Below are 10,292 nucleotides of genomic sequence, written 5' to 3' on the forward strand. Positions count from 1 at the left end.
TTCATAGGCAAATACAATTTTATCTGGACAGAACAAAATCTACCCGTAAATCAGACCAACTGTTTCTGGCCTTTTCTGGACATAGATGGGGCCATCCTGTATCAAACGTTACACTGGCTTCATGTTTGAGAAATTGTATAACCTTTATCTACAACAAAAACAATCTCACCTTGCGTCATAGAGTCAAAGCACATTCTACAAGATCTATGGCAACTTCAGCAGCTTTCCATGCTAAGGATTCCCTCAATGATATTTGCTCAGCTGCAACTTGGGCCAAACCTCATACCTTTACTCTTCATTACAAATTGGACTTGGCCTCCAGAGGTAGAGCTTCCTTTGGCTCCATGGTGATCAGGAATGTTCTTCCAAGAGGGCCACCCAGGAATACAGGTAGCTGGGGAATCTGCACCATCAGTAAGGAATGAACAAAGATTAACAACATCAGATGAAGAAGTTATGTCTTACCATAACGTTCCATCTGTGTTGTTGATCATCATTCATTCATTGCTTCCCACCCTCCATCCCCCTTCCGGAGTTTCTTGATTGATCTCATGTACTCTTTTCTTGTAGGTCTGTTATGACCAGAGGTAGCCTCTACTTTTATCTATCAACTTGAAAACAAACTCAATCTGAGGTAACAGGGAGCAGCGCATCCTGGGTAGGACCTTGGCTTGAGAGTTTTTGGCTGACGCGAGCTTGATATTGGCCGGCTCGGTTCCAAGGACGCAACCGATAACCCATCAGTAATAAATGAACAAAGATCAATAACACAGATGGAATGTTATGGTAAGACATAACTTCTTTTTTTCCATAGTTGTTGGGTCTTTCGGCTTTTCCTGGTTAGGGGTTGCCACAGCAGAACTCCGGTCCGCTAATGATTGGCAGTAGATTTTTACATGCCGAGTTACCGGCCCTGACGCACAACCTTCAATGAAGGTACGCCCATTCACGCATGTCTCCATACAGACGACGCTCTAGCTGAGAATCGAACTGGACAACGTCTTACTGTGAGGCGACAACACTACCGCAGCACCACCACCGCAGTTTATTTTTTTCCATAGTCTACTTCTTTAACCCCTTTATGAAATTGCTAATGAAGAGAGCAATAAGAGGTTACAAATGGTATGATGTAGAATACAATTTACAGAAAGGAGAAAGTAGTAGTCATAATTTAAAATGTACCAGCTGACATTGCCAGAATTAAATTGCTATTCACTGAGTGGGTGCAAAATTTTCATATAGATTGCCAACTGTTGTAGTTTCTAGTGCACAGTGTTTAGGTGTTCTCTTCTATTTTGATGGATATAGTGCTTATATTTTGATATTTTATGTGTGTTGTGTATAGAGTTGATTTTTTTCACACTGAAGTGAATGGAAGATGCAGTCCAGGTTTTACTTTTTAAAATTTTTTTGATTGACTTTTTCTTCATATATATTTGGACATTTTAGTTGGGATAAAATGCCATGGAGTGTTTGTATATGTGTGTCTGTGTTTTGCATAAGCTATGTGACAACACTGAGTAGTTTAACTATTGCAGATTTAGAAAAAAAATATGATTCATGACATAATAAAATGCAAAATGAACTGAAATGGATCAACCAAAAGTGCTACTTCTTAATACTGCATGAATGAGCCCTTTTGTCTCTTTGCAGTATGAAACTTCATCAGAATGAGATAAAATGGCTCATTACTTAAATCGTCTTTGTACTAAATACATGGCCATTCACTGCAGCTAGTAGAAATTTGACTAAAACTATTGCTATGGAAATCGTTTAAAATAATACATATTGGATAAACGAATTAAATAAAATCACAATAAAGTGATAAACATTAAGTATATAAACATGTATAAATGTGAAAAAATCACTGAGTCCATTGTAGCAACAAATACATTATACCAACGCTGATTGGCCAGCGTATCGAAGTATACTAATGGAAAAAGGTCCGTCGCCCGGACTTTTTCCATTAGTATAACTCATTTTATGGGTTTAACATAAAAATAAGCAACGGAGATCCGTGTTAAACCCATTTAACATAGCAGCAAGATCTCCGCTGCTTTTGAGTTCGCTTTTTTTTGTGAGTAGAACATAGCGCACAGTAAATAAGCAACGGAGATGTCCGTTTAAACTGTCTCGCATGTTAAACTCATTTAACAGAGCGAGATCTTGCTTTCTCCCTGATGACATCAGAACCAGACATCTGCGGAAGGGCAGTAAACAGGTTATGCTATGCCATTATTTAGAAGTAACAGTTTATTTTCAAATAATGTCATAATAGCAATAACCACTTCTGGGTACCAAACCACGCTATATTAGACACCAGTAGTATATATGAACACAAATAAAACTTTAAAGAGCAAATGTCACATGCAGGTAATCAATAGCTCTTAGTCTCATTGCACTTATAATAAAAATTAGCTCACTGGATCCTGGGGGATGGCGTGTATCCAACCCTGTTTGCCAAATCAGCTCTCTCTTTTCTAGGATTCTATTACATTCTTCCCAATAACTTCCAGTTTTGCACTTTCAAATTTGAAAAAAGAGAAACTTTTTTTTTCTAAATTGTACAATGACAAATATGTTTATGTAAGGCAATAAGGCATTATGTTCATGTGGATAGTGTAAAGGCACACACACACACACACACACACACACACACACACACACACACACACACACACACACACATATATATATATATATATATATATATATGTTGTTGACAGCCTCCATGCAGTTGTAAACACATAGAAGCTGTTACAGGCTGTGCACCTTACTACATGCACAACCCATTTGAATTTTAGTAGCATGACAGACTTAAATACTAGCGCTAATATAGCTACAACATGAGCAGGACCCATAGAGATACCTTCCTGTGGGACTGTTAGTTAAATTAGATCAGTAGACAACCCCTTTTTTTCTGATAATATTTTGAAGAATATTTCACTGTATTGTTGGATGATTTGAAAATTTAGATCTCATACAATTCATTGTACTTTACTCAGTTTGCATATACTGCAGGGATAAAAGGTATTAATATTTGAATAAATTAACCACAAAAAGGAGCGAAATGGCTTTGCAGTAAAAAAATCCAGTTCCCAATGTAAAATAGCAAAAACAGCAAACCTCTGTTTCCAATGTAAAACAGCTTTTTCAGCTCATAAAAGTAGTATGCTGCAAAGTAAAAGCAAGTGATTCCCTTTAGCTGGTTCTTCAACCCAAAAAGAATCGCACAAAAGTATAGTCCAAACGAGAACTTTAATAGCTAGCTAGAGTTAAGCGCTTTCACCAAAAGGCTTTTTCAAAACTTCAACAACTGCCATTAAAGACAAAGCATTTAAATATACAATGGAAGAAGTTCATTGGTGCACATGACATAGTTAATTGACTTAAACTCTAGTTCATTTACATATATACAGAAATCCTTCTGATATACTTAATAATGCACTGGAAAATTTTGATGAGTATAATGACTGATATCGTATGATCAACATGATTATTAACACAATTGTTTCTATGCATCATACATCACAGGCCTTATAGAACTAATGTAAAACACTGTTATGTTATTATAGATTGGTATATTTATAGAGTATCAGTATAAACTTTTGTTATATTATAAAATTTTAAAATAATTGATTGTTATGTGTAAACTGTTTAACAAATTATACTAGAAAGTCTACTATAAACAGCACTAGAAGCCCGTATCAGGAAAAAGAAACTTCTGATTAATGAAAACATGTTTTACACTGAATTATAGGGGCTCTCTGAGAAAGTTGAATAATGACCTGCTTTGTTTATATAGGAAAGATACGAGAAAAAAACATAACTTCATCAACATACTTATTAAGAATTAACAACTAATATCAATTGGTGGTGGTGCTGCGGTAGCGTTGTCGCCTCACAGTAAGTCGTTGTCCTGTTCGATTCTCAGCTAGATCGTCTTCTGTGTAGAGACATGCGTGAATGGGCGTACCCTCATTGAAGGTTGTGTGTCAGGGCTGGCAACTCTGCACGTAAAAATCCATTGCCAATCATTAGCGGACCGGAGTTCCGCTGTGACGATCCCTAACCGGGAAAAGCCGAAAGACACAACATAATTGAATAATGATGAAACAAACTAGATTGACTGAAGTACATAATTTTGTTGAAATAACACGCATACAAGCATTAATGCTATTTTCAAGTAAATGAATATGGGTCATTTGGAAGGGGATGCATTTCTTGATAATCATTTTAAGACTGAGTAATATCTGTCAGTGATTTTAATAGTATGTTAGAGTGTAGATGTAAATCTAGTTACAATGGTTATTAAATAAAAAAGATTTGTAATGGGATGGCTAAATGATTAATTAGAATTTCAGAAATATGAGACTAATTTAAATTTAATTTAGCTGCCTCGAAGATATTGGATACATTTGAAGAGATGAAAAAAACAGAATGATGTGCTGTATTGGTGTTAAGAACAATTAAACCACTAAATAAAAGTGTAGTTAACATTAAAATATGTGTTATAAGCTATAAAAGATAGGTGTTTGAGGTATAAAATGTTACATGGGCTAGGCCAGGCTGAGCTGATGCAATTTGGCACCCCTTTAGCTTGTTCATGTATTTGACGAACACTCTGAGTAACTGGAAGCCAAGAATCACATCCAAGAAAAGGTAAACCAGTATTATTTTGGATGTGATTCTTGGCTTCTAGCTACTCAGAGTGTTCGTCAGGTTCTTGCTTTTTTCTTACACTCTGCTCCAGTTGTTTTTGTTATTGTTCATGTATTTGTTGAGATACTCTTGGTGGGCACTTGTAGTGACAGGAGTGGCAATTTAAAATAGATAATGTGGTTATGACTGAGGTTAATGATGTTCAATGTATGAGATTTGATGCAATTAACTTTTTATTCAGTGTAGAATGGATATTCTGCACTAAGGTGTATTGAGTTTCCTGCTGGCTTTGTGATGGACAGGCCTTGCAATTATATCAGAAGAGAGCAAGAATATGAGATAGGTTGACACAGGAAGTTATGGCCTACTTGGAGATGATAGGGATGACTTGTTGTCTCAAGCATATAAGTGTGGTTGAGTATTAAACTGATGAAAGAGCAAACAAACAAAATAATCTTAGCTAAATCCAAATGCAACTGTACACAGAAATACCTCACAAAGAAGATTACTAGCCTCAAACAGATGCCCTATGCAGACTGTCTCAAAAAACTCCAGCTTTACTCTGTCGCATATTGTCTACTCAGAGGCGATCTCTGCCTAACATACAAAGCTATGTCAAACCCAGAGTTGTTGGATATGCTCCATTTAAAGAAATACCAATCCCTCCGAGCTACATGCTCTAGGGACCTAAACCTTGTCACCACAATAAATAAAACATGCTGGAGGGATAGATTCCTATCCCAGAGACTTCCCATACTCTGGAACAAACTACCTGTCTATATTAAACAAAGCTCCTCATTAGCAGTCTTCAAGAAAAATGTTGATGATTGGATGGGAATAGGGAATTCACCCCAGGGATCACCTCTGTGGCTCTGCATGACAGGGGCACAGGAAAATAATTTTCTTGGGTGGCGAAAGCCAGGGTACCTTTTTGGCTGGACTTATATAGGCCCTAGGGCCAGTAGCCTAGTATCTACCTATGAACCTATGAAAATGCCTTCATAGTGGGGAACAAAGATTGATTGAGACTTGAAAAGTACCATGGTATTGCTACATAGTAAATGGCTAAGGTACATAACTAAGGAATAATGATTAACTATATCCCGACTATGTAAGAATATATTGGCCAAATGGATTGGCATATATATATATGGGTCTATCTGAGAATGTCGACAGGTCAGAACGCCGACAACGAGAACACCGACGCCAGAAGATCGAAAACGGAGAAGACCGATGGATCAAAACCCCGACGCTGAGAACATCGACATGGCAAAAGGCTGTGTATGTATGCGGTAGTGACGGACGTTAGGGTGCGAGTAAGGTAAGTGTGCGATTGTGATAGTCTGTGGGTTAGGTGAGTTAGGGTTAGGGCTAGGTAAGTGTGCGACTGTGATAGTCTGTGGGTTAGCGGGTTAAGTGAGTTAGGGTTAGGGCTAGGGGTGCACTGTGATAGTCTGTGGGTTAGCGGGTTAAGTGAGTTAGGTTAGGCTGGTTAGGTGAGTATGCGATAGTGGCGACCTTAGGGTTAGGGTTGGGTTGTAGGTAGTTGTGTATGTGAGGTTTAGTGTTGGATTTTTGTGTGCTTGTGTTGTGTGTGCTTTTTGGACCGGGATTTGTTTTGTTTGTTGCTTGTCGGGATTATGGTGTGTCGGGCATGTGAGGTTTCGTGTTTGTGAAATGTCGGTTATGTGGTGTCGGTGATTTTGTTGTCGGCGTTCTGACCTGTCGACGTTCTCAGATAGATCCATATATATATATATATATATATATATATATATATATATATATATATATATATATATATACCCATAATTGGAATAGCTTGATAGCTTGATTCGGAGCAAGAGACCACTCTAAAAGTGGAGTTCAGTATTAAGCTGTTTCATGGCAATAGGCCAGATAGTGGATTCTAAATGGCTGATTGAGTATATACAACATGATGGAAGGGAAACACCAAACATACAGTTAAGGTTTATGGATAAACATCATATTAATTAAGGGTGCTTGCATCCAGCTGGATTAGGTGAGTATCCTTATATGTTAAATATGGTAAAGGGAGAGAGTGAGTGCAAGTTATCATGAACATTCAACAATAAAGTGTGTAACAATGAAGAGTCAAAATATTGGACATTATTACCGAGATTTGGCAAGGTGCGAGCTGGGGTTTTTATGTGGGTTTTGACTAATGTAGATTTACACTTGTTATGTAATAAGAGATGTGGGTTTTGACTAATGTAGCTTTATACTTGTTATATAATAAGAGATGTGAGTTGTGACTAATATAGCTCTATACTTGTTATACAATAAGAGATGGTTTAGTGAAAATAAAGTAAGTGTATCCAGACCATACAAGAAATTGTATGTAATCCTGATTTAACAGAATATTAGTTATGGCATAACTATGGTACACATCAATCCCAGAAGTGATGAGATAGGCATGTAAATTATTTAGAAATGTAAGTTCCTGGAAATAATATAAACAGTATCAGAGAGGCACCATAGTAAAAAAAATGACTGTTTTTATAACAATCAGAGTTAAAGAAGGTGGCTTTTAAAGACTTTATCAAGTTCAATATTGTTGTGAATGAATGCATATAGTTGCATTTGGATTTGGCTAAGATTATTTTGTTTGTTTAATGCCAAATGGGAGTTAGTAAAAAGAATTACTTAGAAAATTAAATAAGTTGGAACACTTTCCCTTCAGTTCTAGGAAGAGAGACTAAGCATTTGACCATCAGGTAATGACAGGTTCTGATAAGTCAGGGATGACACCAGCTTTGACAATCACTAATGGAGAAGGTAGAATGCCTTTCAGATGGCTTTGATGAAGATCTGGCATACAACCTGGTTACTGCGAGGGCAGTGGGGTAGGATATTTTCCAGGCAGAGATGGACACTGGATCTTGGATGGTGGCATTGTTGGGAGGTAGAAGGAAGTGTTTCAGTAGTTCCTGAATACAGTGGGATGCCCTTCTTTGTGAAAATGTGTCTTTCATTATGAAAGCAATGCTAGGAGCAAGAGTAGGACTAGATGCCTTTTTGTAGAGGAAAAATTAGGGGTGTTCCCCCAAAATCTGTATAGTTGAGAACCTTCCATGTTATCTTTGTTTATTTTATCTAATTACTACCTAGGGTCTTACTGTCAAAAGAATCTGAAACACGAAGCCGTTGTCCCATTATATAATAAAAGGGTATCTTTGTAACAAAACAAGGTATACTGTTGCTGCTACACTAACTTTGCAGTTTTCCTGCACCTTAAGTACTCATAAAAAGCATCCTGTCATGTACATATTGATAGTAGAGGTTTGCCTTTGACCTACATAGAATGGCAAACACTAAAATGCCTGCATGCTATTCCTACTGTTGTCTATTGCATTAGATTTCTGCCCTTGCTGCTTATGAGATAATGCTATACTGTTATATCAGCCATGCTGGCATGACCTATTACTGTTCTTGTGGATACCACTCGTAGCTTGGGGCCTCCTTTCAAAATTGTATTTCAGTCTGAGTACTCCTCTTCTCTTTCTTCTAAGGTCACAAGGCAAGGAGATCAGCCCAGCTATATCTACTGCTCCTGTTAGGTTCTTGTATCTTTATTAGGAGCCTGTACACTAGGAACCCTCATCTATCTTCCTTTACTTTAAAAAGGAAGCTTGCACTTTGTTTATCACAGAGAATTTCAAGTAAAACTAGGTGTGTACCTTACAGCTTTAGCCAGTGTACCTGAATTAGTAACTGCTCCTGTTCCCATTGCTCCTAGTTAGTCCTCTTGGTGAGCCAGACTACCAAATGTAACAGGTGCCATAAGAAAATAGCAGCTGAGTGTACAGTTGAGCAAGAAGAATGTCCACGTTCATGCCTCGCTTTCCTGAAAGGCATTTTCTGTTGATCCTCTGTCTTCCTAACTCTAAGCAATTAACCCAGATCCTTCCATCACATGCTCTTTTCTCCTGTGCTAGTTGTTCAAAATGTACCCTGAATTGCCTGGCTGACCCTGATCGTGGCTTCTATTTCCTGTATGGATTTTAGATTTTTGCACTGACTGCTCGTTCTTTTCTTCCAAGTTATTCTGTATGGGTCCAGCACTGAATATCTTGTTGGACCTGCCATATCCACTATCACATTTATCTCATTTTTGTATTTGGTGATGCTCCATGTGCCCACTGATTATCCATGCAACGTCTTTTCACACTCAAGGAAAAAATAGATTAGACGTGGGTATCACATAAGCACTTTTGTTCCCTTTATTATTTACAACGGAACTTCTTCAAATAAATTAGTGCATTACACTTCTTTTTGTATACTGCACAAACCAATCACATACCTTTATTAATTAGTTAGTTAAAAACATTAAAGCTGTAAAAACACGTGTTGAACTAATAACTCTGCTTTTAAAACACTTATCAAATGTAATCATATAAAACTAAAGTAAAGTAAAATAACTTGAAACAGAACTTTGGAACTGGTGGATCACAAGCTACCTACCCTCTGATGCTTCTTCTTCTTTCGGCTTTTCCCGGTTAGGGGTCACCACAGCGGATCATCTGTCTGCTCATGATTGGCAGTAGAGTTTTACTGTGTCGAGTTGCCAGCCCAGCGCCCAACCTTCCACAGAAGGCACACACACACACACACACACACACACACACACACACACACACACACACACACACACACACACACACACATACATGCACACCTAGGGCCAATTTAGAGTGTCCAATCCACCTACTGCATGTCTTTGGGATGTGGGAGGAAACTGGAGCACCTGGAGGAAACCCACATGACCACAAGGAGGACATGCAGACTCTGCAGAGAAGGCAACCCAGCCAAGAATCGAACCAGAGAACCTCTTGCTGTGAGGCGGCAACGCTAACCGCTGCACCACCGTGGCCACCCCTACCTACCCTCTGATAATAAAATAAAATACTATTCTATACTCAGTCTGCCTTTAGTGACAACAAACTACTAATAGAAATCCTATCATTGATTCCTGGAGTTTGTGTGGCATTCAACATTACCTGCCAATATGTCTCCCTATATTCCAAACAGGAAGAGCAGTTTCCTCCCCTGTCATTCCTAGAAACCTTTTCTAATACACTGAACACAAATTTCTTGAAGTTACTGCAGTTCGCACTGTGTCTATATAAAGCATTGGGATTGTCCTTTTAATTCAGTGCATAAACATGTTGGTAAATCCTTTTTCTTAACTGATTCTCAGTTTTTCCTACAAGGCTGTGCAAGTTACACACAAAGCAACATGCACTGCTCCCCTAGTATTACAATTGAAATTACCTTGTACTTATAAAACTTTGTTATAGTTCCCTATCACCATATTGTTGGTTTCATAAATATATCTACATTCCTTACATGCATTACACTTTTTCATTTTTCCAAGCTTGATATTGAGATTCACTAAATTTTTATTCTTCTCTTCTTTTGATTTTCTTCTTTTGAGAAGAACAATATTGATACTGACAAACATCATGTATACATGAGAGCCTATAAAATGCTCATAGCTGTGTTGCTGATGTGGAAATTACTTATGAAGAACAAATGGAAAAACTTTTGATAATACTTTGGCACTGAACCAAGCTTGCTGGAAGAAGCTGGTAAGGGAAAATTAATTT

The sequence above is a fragment of the Protopterus annectens genome, chromosome 10.part0 (genome assembly GCF_019279795.1).
Source record: "Protopterus annectens isolate FY-2018-M chromosome 10.part0, PAN1.0, whole genome shotgun sequence".
Lineage (NCBI taxonomy): Eukaryota > Metazoa > Chordata > Ceratodontiformes > Protopteridae > Protopterus > Protopterus annectens.